Source organism: Octopus bimaculoides, chromosome 5 (genome assembly GCF_001194135.2).
Source record: "Octopus bimaculoides isolate UCB-OBI-ISO-001 chromosome 5, ASM119413v2, whole genome shotgun sequence".
Classification (NCBI taxonomy): Eukaryota; Metazoa; Mollusca; class Cephalopoda; order Octopoda; family Octopodidae; genus Octopus; species Octopus bimaculoides.
The window spans coordinates 40443294-40462080 of record NC_068985.1 but is presented as its reverse complement, the minus strand read 5'-3'; the positions used below and the strand labels follow the sequence as shown (position 1 = coordinate 40462080).

General features: G+C 31.7%; 1 protein-coding gene across 12 annotated transcripts in view; it reads left to right on the top strand.

Moving 5' to 3' along the window:
- LOC106869124 (sorbin and SH3 domain-containing protein 1) overlaps positions 1-18787 on the top strand; it is a 482929-nt gene that overhangs the window by 46085 nt on the left and 418057 nt on the right. Inside the window, exon 1 of one of the 12 annotated variants that reach the window (XM_052968337.1) lies at positions 14046-14223. The exons of 2 other annotated variants lie outside the window; for them this stretch is intronic. The gene's annotated coding sequence lies outside the window, so the exon portion shown is untranslated. Of the gene's footprint in view, positions 1-14045; positions 14234-18787 lie in introns of those variants that run through there. 9 more of the 12 variants (XM_052968339.1, XM_052968343.1, XM_052968344.1 and 6 more) reach the window with 9 other exon arrangements.

The window sequence follows — 18787 nt, the reverse complement described above, 5'->3', positions numbered from 1 at the left end:
TCACAAATACACCATTTCTCTCTCATACATCTACTATCTTTTTTGCATACTTTCTTTCTCTCTCTCTCTTATTCACTTACCTCTCCTTCATCTCCAAACAAATTGTTTGTTTGATAAGCAAGCAAACAGTCAATCACCAACATTGTTGTCGTCAGTCCAGTGTTAAGCAGTATTCACCCCCACCATGCTTGCTCCTCCTGTTTCATTATCTACCCCATCTCTCCTATTATCATTCCTATAGCATTAACTATCTCATCCACCCCATTCATCCCTGGTATATATTGAATACTTCTCCTCTAGAACTACATTCTTCTGGAATTTTCTTCTCTGCTTTTGTTTTCATTTTCCAATATTAACTGCAATAATCCAACAGAACAATAAAAGTTGTGCGTGGGAGGATGTAAAGAGGCTGTAAGCACTGACCTTTTTAATTCAAACTAATGGAAAGCAACAATAACAACAGCAAAACAACACTTGCAAATCTTTCTGTTGTTCATCCCAGGTCAACTCTGAGAGTTCCAGCTGTGACCATCCTGTATTTTTTCAGACATAGTCTATCTGGCATGTCACTATCCAATGTGGTCTTCCTTTTTTAAGATACTAGTGTGTGTGTTGAGATATTTTGCTGCTGTCTGCTTTCTTGTAATGGTATAAGTATTAAATTTAAATTTTGAGCAACTTAACAATACATGTTTAAAAAAAGAATAAATCACTGTATTAATTACTCAGAGACACCAGCCATATGGAAAACAATAAGTTTATTTAATGTAGTGACCACCAAGAATAATTAAAAATAATTGGTGAGGAAAAGAAATGACGAATATTAATGTAGTCATTTTGTCAGATATAGGAGACAACTCTGGACATGTTTCAATCTTATGTGATATCTTCAGCAAAAAATAAAGCATATCTAGAAGAATTAAAGCTTATTGCTCAGAGATGCTATTCACTAGAAAAACAGCAGTTAAGTAAATGTTAACATGTCAACTCTAAGATACAATGTTTCTACTACATCTGTTTTTCTTTTCTCTGCATAAACAACTTCTTTGTCTGTTGTAGTAGCTTCTCCTACATAGATAATACCAATCTTTATTCATCCCTAACCTTCTGCACCTAAGTGTTCTCCATATGCAACCTAAATACCTCACACCAAAGCTGCATTGAGTACATGAACATAAACCCCCAAAACACCCTCCAATAGGATTGTTCCAATTTTGTCACCATAAATAGTACAAAGTCATAATCAATGTACATATCAAGAAACCACTATTACCCATCCTAAAGTATGAACAGTGTACAACTAGAAACCTCAGGGGTTCAGCAACACTCAAGTTCTCTCCTGGTAAACATACATATTCAACATAACTGCATTGTATTAAAGATTGCATCACAAAGCCAATATGTAATTTAGTAACTACTATATGTTATACATATAGATATTCTGGATGGCGCTCAGAGAAATGTCACCCAGCTGATTAGAATAAAGTTGCTCACCAACGTACTTCAGTGGTTGGTTCTCAAACATGTCTCCTCTTTCTACTTCATGTATTGCAACTACAGTGGACTTTACAACTTGTAACTGGCTGCTCTCAAGCTACTTCCACTCAGGCACTTCCAGCTTACTGGTCTCTCTTCTTGTTACATATATTTCTTTCCTCTTGTTACTCCTCATATTTCTTCTCTCTTCCTGTTACTCCATAATACTTTTCTCTTCATTCTAAGCCACCATACTAAGCACTATGTCCAGTCCTTTACCAAGAACATTACTCCTCTGGGATTTCCTCCTTGCACATGTTTTTCTTGCCATTGTCAACTTTTAACTATTCAAGAGGAACATTAACCATGATAATCTCATAGGTTTTAAGGGGCCTATGTTAGCCATGTATACGGATTTCTTACACCAGTCCAATAAAAAAAAATTACACCCCACCTCCATAAATCTATAAATATATCTATTAATAATCTTTTTACTTTTTCTACTAATTTTTTTTTTTACCAATTATTATTACTAGAGTAATTGGTTGCAGAATTGGTAGAGCACTGGACAAAATGTCTTGCTGTATTGAGTTATGTCTCTTAATATTTTGAGTTCAAATCTTGCCAGTGCTGACTCTGCCTTTCAGTTTTTTTCAAAATAAAAATACACCCCTCCAAATTTATAGTTTTTTTGGAAATTATCACCAGTATTGTTGGTGGTGTTATTTCTAGCATTAGTGACACAAATTACAATAAGTTTTTTTTAGGGGAGGTACTAGATAATTAAACCAAACTCAACATTTATTTATATTACAATTAGCGAACAATAGCATTATTTGTTACAGGTTTGCAACATAAAAATTGCTGGTTCACTGACTGGTACTGTATTTTATTGACTCTTGGAAAATGGAAGGCAAAGTTGACCTTGGCTGGATTTCAACTATGTATGTGAATTTCAACTCAGAATGTAAATACTAGAAAGTATTTTATCCAACGGTGTAATGATTTTGCCAGTCTTGTGTTATTTTTATTAATATTTGTGTTGCAGAATAGCAGAAACTAGATAAACTATGAAACTATGATGTTTAAATGTCTGTTCCACATTACAAAAGTGTGATTATAGGAAAAAAAAAAAAAAAAAAAAAAAAAAAAGAAAGAAAAAAATGCCATAATTATAATTTCCTAAATAAGCTAACTAAATTTCTGTGCCTGTGTGATATATATGCTCACATGCTAGGAAAAACTTCTAGTTTTGGATGTATTGTTGATAATATTATTATCGTCGTATAATGATAATGACGTTGATGATAATATTATCATCACCATGATCTGCTGGTGATAAAAATATTATTTTTATCATCAACTGTTGATGATGAATATGAGCAGGAACCAAAAGTTTTGCAATGAGGACCCAAAAAGAGTGTGGTTGTGTTTTGCATATATAATGTACACCTCCTAACTTCCTATTTTTCCACTCTTTCTTTCTCTGCTTTTTTGTCTGCCTTTCTCTCTTTTACACATGCATACACATATGCACACACATGCTCTCTCTATCTCCCCCTCTCTCACATACACACTCTTGCATGCATGTATATATATATAAACCATAAAAAATCAGGAGGTATGAGAGGTTAATATATTTTTTCAGCAGCTTTTCATCCTTAAGATTACAACCATTTCACAGCCTTTTTCATGTAATAATAATAATAATGATAATAATAATAATAATAATGGTTTCAAATTTTGCTACAAGGGCAGCCATTTTGGGGGAGAGGATAAGTCGATTACATCGACCACAGTGTTTCATTGGTACTTAATTTATCGATCCTGAACAGATGAAAGGCAAAGTCAACCTCGGCTGAATTTGAACTCTGAAAGTAGAGATGGGTGAAATACTGCTAAGCATTTCATCCAGCATGCTAACGATCTTGCAAGTTTGCTGCCAATAATAATAATAATAATGATAATAATGAAAAAAAAGGCATTGGAGGGGCAATATATACACTGCATGCAAATAAATGTTTTTGCAAATTATAGTGCAGCTTACAATGCATTGCTTACCCATGCTTTTTAATTGAACTGAATTAAACTTTGTAAGTGTTTGACTTCACTTGCTTATTGGCAAATTTGTAAGTTCCATTTAAAAAAAAGAAAAATTTTATTTTAAATATCACCATTATAGGTGAAATTAAGACACAAACTTGTAAATAAACAAATCCCTCGAATCCATCACTGTACATGCACACGCACACGCACGCACGCGCGCGCGCGCGCGCACACACACACACACACACACACACACACACACACACACACACACACACACTTTGTGGAAAGCTTTCTCATGTCCAGAATGTTTGTGGATGATGTGGCCAACTCTTTTGCAGGAAATCTCCAGAGTCTGAGCTATGACTTTAACTGAAATCTAGTGGTCCTTGAGAATCATAATGTAGACAGCGTTGGCTTTGTTTTCTGTGGTCGTGGAAGTTGGTTAATCCTGATCAGGGTTCATCTGTGACCTTGAAATGACCAGTCTGAAACTTTGACACCCAGATTTTCACTTTGGAGTAAGATAGGGAGCCATCCTTCAAAACTTCCTTCATCTCACCATGGATTTCTGCCACTCCTTTGCCTTGCAAAAAGTGGAAATTCCTGACTGTTCATGCTTCAGTAACAGACAAGGTATTGCATATATATATAGGAGAGTATTGTAGTTCACTTGAAGCATTGTGTATTGTTTGTAAAGAATAAAAAGTTTAGAATGGTACAACAATGCACTATAAAACAAAAAATGGACTATATACCTGTTGAAATTTGGTTATCTATAGTCCAATGATATTTCGGAATTACAATTCCTTCTTCAGATCTTAGCTGTTTATAGCAGAGATTCCAGCTAAGAAGATTTGAAGAAGGAATTGTAATTCCGAAATATCATTGGACTATAGATAACCAAATTTCAACAGGTATATAGTCCATTTTTTGTTCTATACTGCATTGTTGTACCATTCTAAACTTTTTATTCTTTGCATATATATATATGTAAAGATGTGTTAAATTTCAAATTACCAATCTAGAAAAGAATAAACAAGATTCAAATAAATAACTTTGAAAAGGATCTGGACCTATTACTAAAGTATTAGAAAAGTGTTACCAATAAAAATATTCCTATTGCTGATTATGATATATAGTTGTTGCTCACAACTGCCATACCAACATTAATGAGAAAGTCTGTTGATATTTTTTATATAGGTTCTATATTTCAAACAGTAAATAACTGATCATTGTTAGATATATTTATGCTTAAATTTCATGCTAATATCATTTTAGTTAGGAGTAAACACTTGAGATTATATTTGTAACATATGATTTCAATGCTTTTAGTCACTTTGCTGAAATTTTGCAATTTTATAGTTTTATGAATGCATATAACTCCATTGTGAATAGTTGAAAACTTTGAGACTAAAACACTTGAAATGAACTAATGACCTATAAGTTTAAAAAGTAAGTTAAGTGAACAGAAGACGAGTTATTCATTTGTACAATATCTATGTATGAAATTTATAGATGGTCAGAATTCATAATTGATATAGTAAGCAATTTGAAGCTTGGTTTAATTCTCAACAAACCTTTTCATTATTTTTAACTTTAAAGAACTAATTGTAGATGACTGTTTTTATTCTACAATCGTTGATCACATTGGTTTTGATAAAATTAGATTTTAATCCATTGATATTTTGATGGTGATGATAGTGAGAGGAGTGCTATTGATCCTATCTTGTTTTATTAATTCTTGAAGGATGGGTGGCACAGTTGATCGCAATGGTATTTGAACACTGAATGTAAATACTTTTAACTTCCTATATGCTAAATGATATTTGTTAATTTAGACACAAGGCAAGCATTTTTTGAAGAAGAAAGGCTAGTTGATACCATTCAACAATGCACTTGACTGTTATTTTATTTTATCAAGGTTGGAGGGATGAAAAGCAAATTTTATCCTGGTGGAATTTGAACTCAGAATGTAAAGAGTTTGAAGGAATATTGTGAAACATTTGTCCCAAAGGTGTAATAATTCTGCTAAAGCATTGTCTTCTCTATCTCTGCCTCAGCTCATCATATTCTACTGCAGATCTCAGCACCTTTTTTGCTCTTCTAGCTTGCTTGTGCCTCATAATAAGATCTGCTTTCATTGATGGACAGAGCTTTTTTGACTCCATATTGTAAGGTGAAGTGTTAAGGATTCATCTTGACATCTATAATACAATCGCCTTTTGGTAAGTGTAAGTTGCTGGCTGAAAATGTCTGTTAACGTTTGTCTTCACAGTGTATCCATTGTATTGTTAGGTTACTGTTCTTAATATATTCATTGTTTTTATTATTACCACCAATTGGGTCAACTTTGTTTTCATCCTTCCAGAGTTAATAAAATAATACATGACAAATATTGGCATCATACAATAAATTAAACTCTCATCTGATATATGTAACGTTACTTACATTTATAAATATAAATGTAGAAGCATTGAGAAATATGTAAACAAATCATTTTAATTGTGTATCTTGAAGTGGATATCTCACTTCTCCTGATGATATTGTGGTGAAGCTGATAATAAAGATGATAGAAGGGCAACTAAAAATAATAGCAATGGTAATAATGATTTCTAGCATAAACATAAACATGATGTTACAAATATATAATTTAACAGTGTATTTCAATGCTATAAATAATTCTTTCTGCTGTTGGCACAAGGACTAACCATTTGGGAGAGGGGGCTAGTCAATTTCATTGATCCCAATGCTTGACTGGTACTTATTTTATCGATCCTGAAAGGATGAAAGGCAAAGTTGATCTCTGTGGCATTTGAACACACTACTTGAAGCCAGAAGAACTGCTGCTAAGCATTTTGTCTGACATGCTAATGGTTCTGTCAGCTTGCTGCCTTTTACAGCTATAAGTAATAGCTTGTAAAATATTAAGTTAGAAAACCCATTGTATTGGATAGGGGAGTAGCCAAAAGTTAATAGACAGAAAAAAAAAAGAAAAGGTCAAAGACCATCTTAGATGGAGAGAAGGGACTCAGCCTTTTTTCTATGCGGGAGGGTTTTTAAATCAATATATTACAAGTTTTATTAATAGCTGTATATGCTCAGAGATAAACTCTTAAACTATTTGTAACATTATGTTTACATTATCTGTGGGTAGCCTTCAGCTGTTTTTCATCCAAGGGTTTTTTTTAGACAAATGCATTACAAGGTGTTATTAATACCTGTATTTTGTTTGAGATATATTGTTAAATGATATATTATTTTTAGCTGCCCCCTCTATCATCTTTATTATCAGCTTCACCACACCACTACCAAGAGAAGTGAGATATCTAACTGTGTAAGGTACTGGATTACTTTTTTATAAATTCAAATGGATTCAGGTGTTTTTGAACAGAACATTTTATATTTCATTCCAATTTACTTTTACGTTGGGAATAGGTACCAAATCATCTGGGAATGTTAGCTACAAGAGACTAATATTCGATCCAGGTGATGATGTACTTCAAATGTGCTTCAATCCTTGAAATTGAAAGCTAAGAACCCAACCATAACAACATCTTGGAGCTTAAGAAATATTTCCATTTTTATTTGCTATCATATAATTATACTCCATACTGATTTGTAATGATGTGCATATAGCATGGAATATTCCTCTTTGGACTATTCATAGTTGAAATTAGTAATTAGTTGTGAGTTTTGATTAAAGTATGCACCATGGATGATTGTCTTCAGCCATGGATTACTATGTTTTTGTTAGAATGAGATTTGAATCCACAGAAAGTAATTCACTATTGAACTTTTGCTTAAAAAACAAAAGAAATTAAATACCCAATTTTATATACTAGCCTGGATAGTTAATTTATATTTTATAAGTTTAAACATTTTTAGGGCAAATATATTTAGAACGAGTTGTCTATATAAATAACTATTCAGCTCTGGAAGTAAGAGTGATGTATTTTCAGGCAAATGAACTGAAACTATATAATTACCTTGCTCAGTGGTTCTAGTGAAGTTTGAACTCATGAAAATGTCTTTTAGAGTCTGCCACCTTAATCTCTGTGCTTTTTATGTATTATACACTAAAGTTAAGCTGAGACCTATAAAGTTGCCACTAGAGAACAATCTTCCTTATTATATAATTTACTTACTGTTAAATTTAGAATAAATATTTATGCAAAATTAATTTCAGAATGGTAAGTGTGCTTATTATTGAACCAAGGGAGGCAACTCCATAGATACTGTATTCACTGGGGAGTGATATTCCCTTGTATCTCTACCTGCTAATAGGTGTTTCAGTGTTAACTTCAGGAAATACATTCTGGGTTAGTGTAAGATATTATTGCTTGTCCTAACATTATTTAACCTAGAAAAGAAAAGTCTTAGCAGAAAAAGAAGAAAAGAAGGAAAGAAAAGTTTATGTTGTGGAAAATAAAACTGTTTCTGGCAGCTGTTCAAGCAAAATGTTAAAAAAAAAAAATTTTTAGAAACTAGTTTTTACTTTTAGTTGAATAGTAGTTATTATTATTATTATTAATATTATTATTATCACCTGGATTTTGATAATTGTATTCTCAGAGTAATTTATTTTTCTTTATTATTTGATATGTTGTGTTTTTGCTTTGTGGAATAGATAGTTCTTGATACCGTGCAAAATAAGGAAAGGTCATAGAATTGCTTTAGTGGGCTGGATACCCTCATTTGAAAATAGTCTATTTTTACTTGATACTTCATACATAATCAGTGGTTTCCATATGTTGTTCATCATCTCTAGTTTTTTTTTTTATCTTTTTCTTTTCCTGTTTTAATTTTTTAATCCATTGCGTCTATTTAGTTATTCTTTTATGGTTTACTCATCTTAAAATATTTCCGAGATGAATTATAAATTAACTAGCAAAATATTTTCTTTTCAATTGCTTATGTTTTTACCGAGAAGTACTTTTTTTTTTTACTGGAAGAATAGCTGTTCAGAATTTGTTATCAGTTAACATATTAATGGTTCATTTAATTAATTGTAAATATGTTTTAATTCAAGTATAAAAATATATTTAGAAAAAATAAAACTTGAATAAAAATAATGCTAAGATCATAAAAAAAAGTGTAAATATTAGTGGGGGGTAAAAAAATGAAACAAAAATTAGAGAAAACAAAAAATTGACATTTTGGTGAATGTAATATTAATGTCTTCACACTTCATCACATCACTTAGAGATGTATTGACATACACATATAGGTATGAATGTGTAAACACATAGGTATTAATGTACATGAACATATACATAAGTACATACACACATTTGCTATAACTGATTTGCATGTGGGTCTCTGGAGATTGATCTATCCTTCTCTCTGCTTGGTGCTGCTTTCTTGATTTTGTTTTGCAGACTGGAAAAAGTAAACAATTGTGCATTGCTCACCACCACCAAATAAGGTGTTCTAAAGTCTGAATGTAATCATTTTTGTGTTTTTACTTAGCATCAGCACTTTATCTTATACAAATTATACTTTACTGTGAAACATTCTTTTAAAACTCTTGATTTATATAGTAAAATATAGGCTAAAGCTGTGTTCTATAACAGTTTTGCTAATATACTGGATATCCTACAATGTCTTATCAATACTGCAGGCTTTTTCTTAACATTTTGTGATATGTGAATTCTATTAGTTTTAGTAACATTGGATTTATGTAATTATAGATCCTTTTGTGTACCTTTATAATTGATCATAAATGTTCATTTTTGCATTTTCACCAATGACCTTTAGTAGCAGTTCACTAAGCTTGACCCTACAGACTATATATCTTAATATGTCTGAAAGAGAACTGTAGTTTTGTTATACTTCTTGAAGTTGAAAAATGTTCTCTTATGTAGATGTTTATTATGATTAGTTTTTCCTTCTAATAAATCAGATGGATCTAGAGAAATTGGCGTTATTTCTTGTCTCTGTAGTGTTAAGTGGATGAAAGATAAATTTCCTGGATTAACTTTCTGAAAGAAGTTTTGTAGTATATCCGTTTTTTAAATTTTTTTTTATAGATGAATGATTTAAGTTTTAAGTTGTTTTGTTTGAGACAATAAAATACTTGCATGAGATATTAATTCTTTCAAACATGAATTGCTATATATTTTAACCCTATCCAATTACTCTGTCAAATGTAATGCTTATTTATTCGCATTGTTTTCGAATTAATTATGCGTTATCTTGTAGCCTTGAGATTTTGATGATGTGATTGTTTAATTTTTGAATTAATATAAAACAGGTAGAATATTTTGGCTAGATATGGCCGGTTTAAATGCTAACAGATTAATGTTCTATATCCTCTACCAATATCTTAATTGGTCTTCTGAATGCCTCAGGTTGCAAAATGACTGGCTGTTGTGCTTTACTTTGGAGTATTATGAAATTCTTCATAATGTAATCTATTTTATAGTTTAGCCATATGAATAATGGCATAATAGTTGTACATGGAATATATAAGTATATATTTATTTCCTCTGTTGACACTTGCATATCACATTTCTTGCCACTGTCATGGATTGCTGCATTTTGACATAAATAAACATTAATCAAGAATCTATCTTAGTTGTTTGAGAACTGTTAGATAAAAACCTCTTATCTTACTCTGCATCTTACTTTCATTTTGGTTTATATATCTTTACATCCAACTATCTTCTCCTCTTCCTTAACTCTTGCTGTCAAGTTATCTAATACTCTTGATGACTTGATTTCAGTTTGGAAATAATATCTTGATTTATCTATCATTTCAAAAGAAGAAAGCAATAAATAATTGATAAATAGAATACTTTTTAAGCAATCTAAAGCTCTCATCATTTCGGCATCACACTCTCAGAATGGCCAGTATCATCATTTAGTTTTTTATAGGATAGTAAATAGAAATGCTAGTGCTGGGATAAATACCTTATAGTACTTACTTTCTTCCCTCTACATTCTGAGTTGAAATCCTCTAAGGGCAAAACAGGTACTAATTACTAAACAATAGGCTATTAAAGTGAATTTATGTTCTATCTCTGAAAATAAAACCTTGTGCCTAGAAAATCACCATATTCTTATCTTCATGCCTAGTTATTCCCCTCAGTCTAATAATGCTTTGAAAGACTATGGAAGCTACCCTACATATTCCATTTAAGAGCATACCTCCTCCCACATATAAGATAACTATTTTTATTCCGTTGATATCAAATTTAAAGTGTTCTAGCAAATTTATTGTTTCTATTATGGTATTGTTATATGTCAAGCAAAACTGAGTTCAAATCCTTGTATCTTACCTTTGGGTTTACCAGCATCAACCGTTGATAGCAAAGAATATAGGAATTGGTCTTTCTAATAACAAAACATTTCTGAAAAACAGTTAGGCTAAACTTTGCTTTCTGTTTCTCATGGTATTTACTGGGCTAATTGATAAACTATACCCTATATATATTAAAAAGCAAAGACCTTGTGATTAAGTAGAAAAAAGTTGTGTCTGATTCATTATGCATTTTTTTTTAATTCTAAAAATTCCATCATGTGTGTTTGTCTGCATATATACCTTTATGCACAATACTGGATACCTCTGTCTCCTGTTTCTATCTATTGCTCACCACCCAAGCCACTGAATACCAATAACTGTCTTGTGGTTAAGAAGTTTGCTTTGCAATCAAGTGGCCACAAGCTTTGTGAGTAAAATTAACTTGACAGAAAGTGTGTGGATTTGAATAAAGTACAATCAAATGTATTGTACCTGCTGTTCAAAAGTCTGGCCTTGTCATATATTGTATCACACTGATTCAGCTTGAGAATCACGTTAAAGATATACATATCTGTGGAATACCCAGCCATTTACATGTTAATTTGAGTAGCTAGTTCAGTTAATTGAATAACTGAATGCTCATCATCTTAAAACAGAGAATCCATCAATTTGTACAGTATGGTTTTGAGTGAAGCAGGAACTTAGCTTACCTGGCAAAGCAACAATTGTTTTGTTCCTCATTATTTTATGACTTTCCTTTCAGTTAACTGGTTTGCTCTACTGAATACTTTTACATATGTAGCAATAGGAACTAGCTTATGATAAATTTCTGATTAACTAATCCCCTGGTTAAGCTAATGTACTGGGACCTATGATCATTTATTTCTTGATAGGAAGCCACAACATACGTAAATTAGCATTGAGTTCCAAGATCTATGAGACCGCTGAGCAATTGTGCAGTGTACCCAGTGTACCCATGTCTTTAAATGGCCCTGAGCTAACTTGTCAGGTGGTTTATATTGTGATTTAACATTTTTCTTTTTAGTTCTGAAAGCAAAATTTGAAACCATTAAATTTTAAAATAAAATCTGTAGAATATATTTTAAATAAAAAAAAAAAGAGTATTGTTTACATTATTTGGGGTTTTTGGGACATGATTGATAGTTTTGTCTTTATATGATTAGTCAAAGGGTCATAATTCATCACTAGTGGATAATGAAAATCTTATGAATTATATAGTCTCCACAGTTTGCTGCAATGAACTGGCCTTACCTATGTTAGCTGATGAGTGAGCGTCTGCATGGTGTGTCATCCTGATAAAAATAGTAGCCACCACCAATTTCACCATCTAAAATAAGGAAGGTACACATTAGCTAATATGGATAATGTTGTGTTTGATGTACTTTGTCTGAAAATGAAATGAGATGGTTATGGCGGATATATCCTTTGATTATAAGTCTGAATTAGGGCTGTCATGGGGTTATATAACAACATAAATCTGAGTAAATAGAGCTTGATAAATTATTGTGAAATGTCTAAGAGAAGGACACAATAGTGCTTTAATGTTGTAGTGCTTTAATGATATACCAGCACTTAATTGGGACTCTTGAATATTTGATGTGAAGCCATGTTTTAATAATAGAAAATATATGTAAATGTGGATGAAGAATGAATGATATTACTTGTATGATGGTTACTACTTTTTCACTGATGGCAAAACAAAGAGACATGGACTCTCTCTCTCTCTCACCCCCCCCCCCTCACACACAGAGGACGAGCCTCGTTCAGTTTCTGTTTGCCAAATCTACTCACAAGGCTTTAATAGAAGACACTTACCCAAGATGCAATGCAGTGTGATTGAACCTGAATGCATGTGGTTGTAAAGCAGATGAACTTCTAAACTGCAAGTGATACTTTGCACCTATTGCCATGCCTAGATTTATATTTACACCCACACACACATGCACACACGTATGTATGCATCTATATATGTAACACACCTGAACACTGTATACATTACTACTATTATTATTATTATTATTATTATTATTATTATTCATAATGATGATGTAAGTTTATCTACACATGCACACATTTCCAGTCTACCCTGCATGGCTGCAGTCCAGTGACTGAAACCAGTAAGAGAAATAAATGAATAAAAGAAATGCCAGGTGGAAAATATCCAGGGTATGAGTAATAATCTGCAATAGAAACATTTATAAAAATATAACTGAAAGAAAAATAAGGAAAAAAAAGAATGGTGTAATGACTGTTGCCATAGTTACATAGGAATTTAATTTAACAACAGATTTATTTATTCAGGATTTGTTGATGTTATTTTAAGAATTGATCCATATGAGATCTATTTCAATTGAAAGTTCTTTTCAAAGTTTGTAGCTATCGATTACCAATTTGAAGATAAAATTCTTATGTCAAATAGGTAAAAAAGAAAATTATCTGAGCATATTGACTGCTTTAAAAAAAATCTGGGGGTCTTGTGTAAATATTGTAAAACCTAAATCTTTTTATAAATCTTCATATATCCTTGCTGACAATATACCTTCACCTTTTGGCTGGTCTCTCCTGTTTATGTAAACAAGATGTCTTTATTTTGTTTTTAATATTTTTCTTTGTTATTTCTATTTACTTTTAAAAAAAACTGTTCTGCTGTGCACTCCAATGCTATAATTAAATGCTTGAGAGAAAACACTTGATACCATAAAATGGACACATAGAAAGTTGTGTATTTTTCTGTTTCTAAATTTCCTTTACAAACACACAGTCTAAAAGAAAGAAAAAGAAAAAAAGGTAAACACTGAATTCTTAACTTTCACAAGATATATTATTTCCTGTTTGTTACAAAAACGAGGGAAATTGCTTTAATTACTTGACAGGCAGCTGGTAAGGTATAATTTAATATAGACATATCAATCTTGTAGTGGTGGTGGTGGTGGTGGTGATAGTTGGTTGTGGTGGCTTTATCCAGAAATTGTAATTCTATTATAGTGAAGAATATAAAAAATAATATGGATTAAATAGTCCTGAAAAATGCCAAGAGTAATGGGGGAGGGAGAACCAAATAAAGAATAATTAAAAAAATTTTTTTTTTAAAAGGCGAGGAAAATAGACTTGCTATAGATAAGTAGCTTCTGTACCATATATGGAACTCCAGGTCCATATGGTCTATACTACTGTTGCCACTGCTACTGACCTACCAGGGGCAAGGCATAACTCTGAAGGATAAAGATGAGCAGTCATGTGACTGTAAGGAATGCCAGTTGTAGAATTCACTTATTCTTATATGATTCATCTACTTGTTGTTTGGAAGCTGTTTATAGTTGCCAAATCAGATAGGTTGAGTTTGAAGTGTTTCTGCATCAGCAGCTAGGCCAGTGCATCTTTTTTTGAGTGTTTTTAATACTTTCTCACCTCCTTGATAACTTGGTGCCGACTTGGTAAGTAAATGTATGAATTTCTTTAGATTTTGTATAATGTAATAATGATTATTAAGAATGAAATATGTGAACTGTTAAATGCCATGTAACAACAGCATAAACTTCTAAAAGTTTTAACACACATACACACACACATTCACACACCTGAAAATATCAGACAAGGTGTGATTCCTGAGTAACTTTCTTCTAACTTAAATCAAACTGGTTATGAATTATTGGGCTACATCAATAGACATATTTACCAATTTTTAAATGGAAATTTGTTGGATTTCTCAGAATTATTAGATAGAATTTTTTTCCTGAAAGAAATACTAATGTTTGGTTTTATAATAGATTTTAGTTTAATGTATATCATTGTGTAATTGTGTTTATGTAGTATTTGCAAGCTGATTTTTTTCTTTTAATGAAACGAAATGTGAATTGAAAGTTTATTTTATTGATGAAGATATTGATTTATGAAATGGATATATTTGTAGTTTTTTCCTTCCCCAGTCTTAGTAAAATCAAATTTTATGCTCAAACAAAATGTTTATTTGTACTGTCATTATTCTAATTAATTCGTATTTTCTTTCCCTCCTCCATCACGCCTTTCTCTCTCTATGTGTGTGATGTACACACTCACACACACACATATAGAAGTGACCTTTTGAATAGGACCCTTCTTAATTTTTAGAAAATACATACTAAGTTTCCTCACTTTTTTCCTCTTAATTTTAGTTCGTTTTAATGCAGAAAATGTTTTCATAATTAGTTATATTCTAAATGTTACAAGTAATATTAGATAATGTTATTAATTCTAGTTCTTTGATGGTAAAAAAAACCCCTTCAACGTTAATTTATTTTGATTTGTTTGTGTGTTCTGACAGATTTCTCTGATGTATAAATATTTTATATAAAAGTTTGCTTCAAGAACATGCATGTGTGTATATATGTGTGTGTGTGTATGCACACATACATGTATGTGTATGTACACACATGGCTATATGTTTACAGGAAATTAACATTGCCTGTGATTTAATTATATTCTTTGCAAAAAATGTTTTCACATTTTTATACTTATCTGTCACTGTCATTATTAAAATTGTTTGTCTAAGATTAACTTCAGAATTTAACATACATTTCAAACACATTGTTCCCTCTGTGTGTGTGTGTTTTCATAGTTTCACTATGCATTCTCATTCTTACATCATCTCCTACTGTAACCGGTAGAATATAGCATCAGCTGTGTCAAAAGTGATGTTTATTCATATAAAAGAGGGAAGGTGTGCTTTACTGACTTTGAAACACTTCTACTGAATTCTGCCCTACCTTACAGAGGTAAAATAGTTGAATGGATATGATACTAAGTTACTGGTACTTAATGAGTTTTATTACTCTCTGCTACAGGTGTTTAATCTTGTCTGTAGTAACAAACAGAAACAAATACCTGACCCTTATTTTTACCTTACTAAAAAAAAAAATTAGCTGATACACTTTAGAAAATTATTTGAAATAACAAGAGTGAAAATTTGGTATCTCAGGTGCTTAGCACTTGGTTGTGTTGTTTGTACCTGGTCTGCCTTACCTCGGTTGACATAATCAAAGATATTTCTGCAGTGACCATTCCATCCGTTTTTTGAGTATTGTGTAACTAGGACTACATTATCATATCTGAAGATAACATTTATCTTATGATCCTTCTGAGGATTCTGGAAACAATTTATATGTGCACATGTGCATATGTGTATACATGTGTGTTTGTATACATGTATATGTGTGTATATGTATGTATATATTTATGTGTGCATGTGTGCGCACACACACATATATATGAGAGAGAGAGAGAGAGAAAGAGAGAGAAGGCCAGCCATAGCTGAATGGTTGATAAGTTCTGTTCACATTCATGACATTCTGGATTCACTTTGAATGCATGACACATTGGGCAAATGTCCCTTGTCTCAATACCTGTGAATAAAAGTAGACAGAAATGGTAGAAGCCTGTTGAATAGACTGTATCTGTAATTCAAAAGGCCTTGCCTGAGGATCTCATTGAAAGTATGAATGTCTGTAGAATATTTGGTTACTTTGTAATTTGGAGAAGACAATTTTGTTGATCAAACACCATAAAAAATGATTGAGGAGCCGTTTGCTTTTTTCAAACTTAGAAAGATATACAACTCTGTTTTCTTATGCGTGGGTTTACTGGTTCTTTAGATTTATATATTTTGTTTGCTTAAATTAATACAGAAAATGTTTCTATATCTGATTGACTTTGGATATAATCAACCATCAAATGAAAACAATAAGTAATTTTAGACAGGCTACTTGGGCACAGCCCATCATTTTAACCATTCTACCACTGTGATGTTATCACAGTTCTTTCTTTCTTTCTCTTTATGAATGTATAATATACATATTTCACTGCCAGACATAACAGTTCCAACTTATGCAACATACAGCTTGTCAGTTTTATGCTGAAAGAATTCCTTTGTAAGTTCTCAAAACATGAAAATTCTCTAAAGTTATTTTAGCTCTATTAAACACTAACCTCTGCGTTATTGGTGTTTCTACTTTTAGTATTTTCTGATTTACTGAGATAACAGCATATATCTGCAGCAAGCTATGATTTTGACAGATGGTTCAACTACACTGTTCACTGTTTATTTTGAACATTGGAAATAAAATTGCAATGATAGTTAGCCAAAACAAAAAATGACTTTATAACCTATGCACAGTTTTGAGTGAATATATGGTATTCAATTATATTCTGAGTTCAAAATTAGTCTGAGTTAGTATTGTTTTTTATCCCCCTGAGGTCAATACAATAAATATTAGCCATGTTTAGGGCTTGAGTAAAACAACAAATTGTTTTCCAACCACTATAAATGTGTAGGCTCATAACAGTGTAAGAAATCAATGTCGTATACAATATATTTTTGTTAAATTTGAAATTTAAATTGGTAAACCATACTGAACACAGACATCTGATTAAAGATATTTTAAAAACAGAAATTCTAATTTTTACTTAATTCAAAATTGAATATGAAAATATTTTAAAAAGCCTTAAATTTTCTGTTATTTCAGTTTTTAGTATTTTTCTTTAAAGTCAATTTTTGAATGTTTGATTCAAATTTACAATTTAATTTCAAATTTTTAAATGTTTTTAATCTGATATCCCTTCCCTGAATCTGGTTTCTGAAAATATCTTAATTTTATCAAGTTTGAATTGAAAAAAAAAAAAAAAAGAACTGAGGGGGCAATAGTTTGAATCAAAATGTTTAACATTCCATGCCATCCACTAAACAGTATGTTAAGTCTTCTCAAAGATAAACATTTCTCTGAATAATGAAAACAATATACACTGTTTTCTGTTGGTGAGTCACATACATCCCATGGTTTTGACAGACAATTGGTTGGTGTGAACATTTTGTTTCCACCAAATCATCAAAATCATGGCGACCCCAAAATCTAATAATATCCTGATAAATAACCATTCTGGAAATGTGAACCAACATGACCTAAGTTGTGGGCATTGAGATGCTAACATAGTTTCAAGATGAGTGAATGAATCTCATAACCCATTAGGTTGTGCGGACACTGCTTGTGGTTATTGTGTTCTGTATCTAGGGCAAGTTGAGCTGATGATGCTATACACACAAGAGGAATTGAGTTCAGCACTGAACATACATTAATTAAGCAATGCATTCAGTTTCTAACATTGAGCAGTAGCTTCCTCATAGTACATAGTCACAGCTACAGGTAATGAGCAAAAAAAAAAAAAAATCTTGCTAGAAACAGTGTTAGTAATTTGACTATTTGGGCAGCTGTAATTTTTTTATTATGACTCTTTCCTTTAAATACCTACTTTTACAATTTTGGCAGATGATAATGTAGACAAATAACTTTGCATTTTCTATTTATAATAAGATAATCAAAATTATTTGATTTTTGAGGGTAATATTATTGACTATGTTAACTTCCTTTAATATCTTCAAATACAGTAGCATGGCAGTAATAATTAAGTGTCAGACTAAATACCTTTGAATATTTACTTTTGATCTGTTATGTCAGTGTTTCCCAAATGGTACATCATAGCACACTGATGTACAGGGAGATGCAGCTAGGTGCCCTACAAGAATTGAGTATTTTAAATATGTGTAAAGTACAATCAGAAATTCTAAATATAAGTTCATATGTTTGTGTGTGTATATTTGTGGGTGAGAAAGTACTACTGCAAGTGTGGAATAGATAGTCATTAAGTAGTGCTCAGAGAAATTGAATTCTTAAACTTCAATCAGGTGAAAAGTTATCCTGAAGAATGACCAAACTCAAGTGTATCAAAGAGGAACACTGAACAAATATTTATAGATGCAAAGAATATATTCATATGACAAATTGCACATACATTTCACAAGACAAGACCTACTCACATCATGTAAAAATGTCTATGTAATTTTTCATATTAAAACATTCCTTACATCTGTAATTATCTGTTTGTTTCCCTTTAATCACACGCACGCACGTACGCACGCACGCACGCACGCACGCACGCACGCACGCACGCACGCACGCACGCACGCACGCA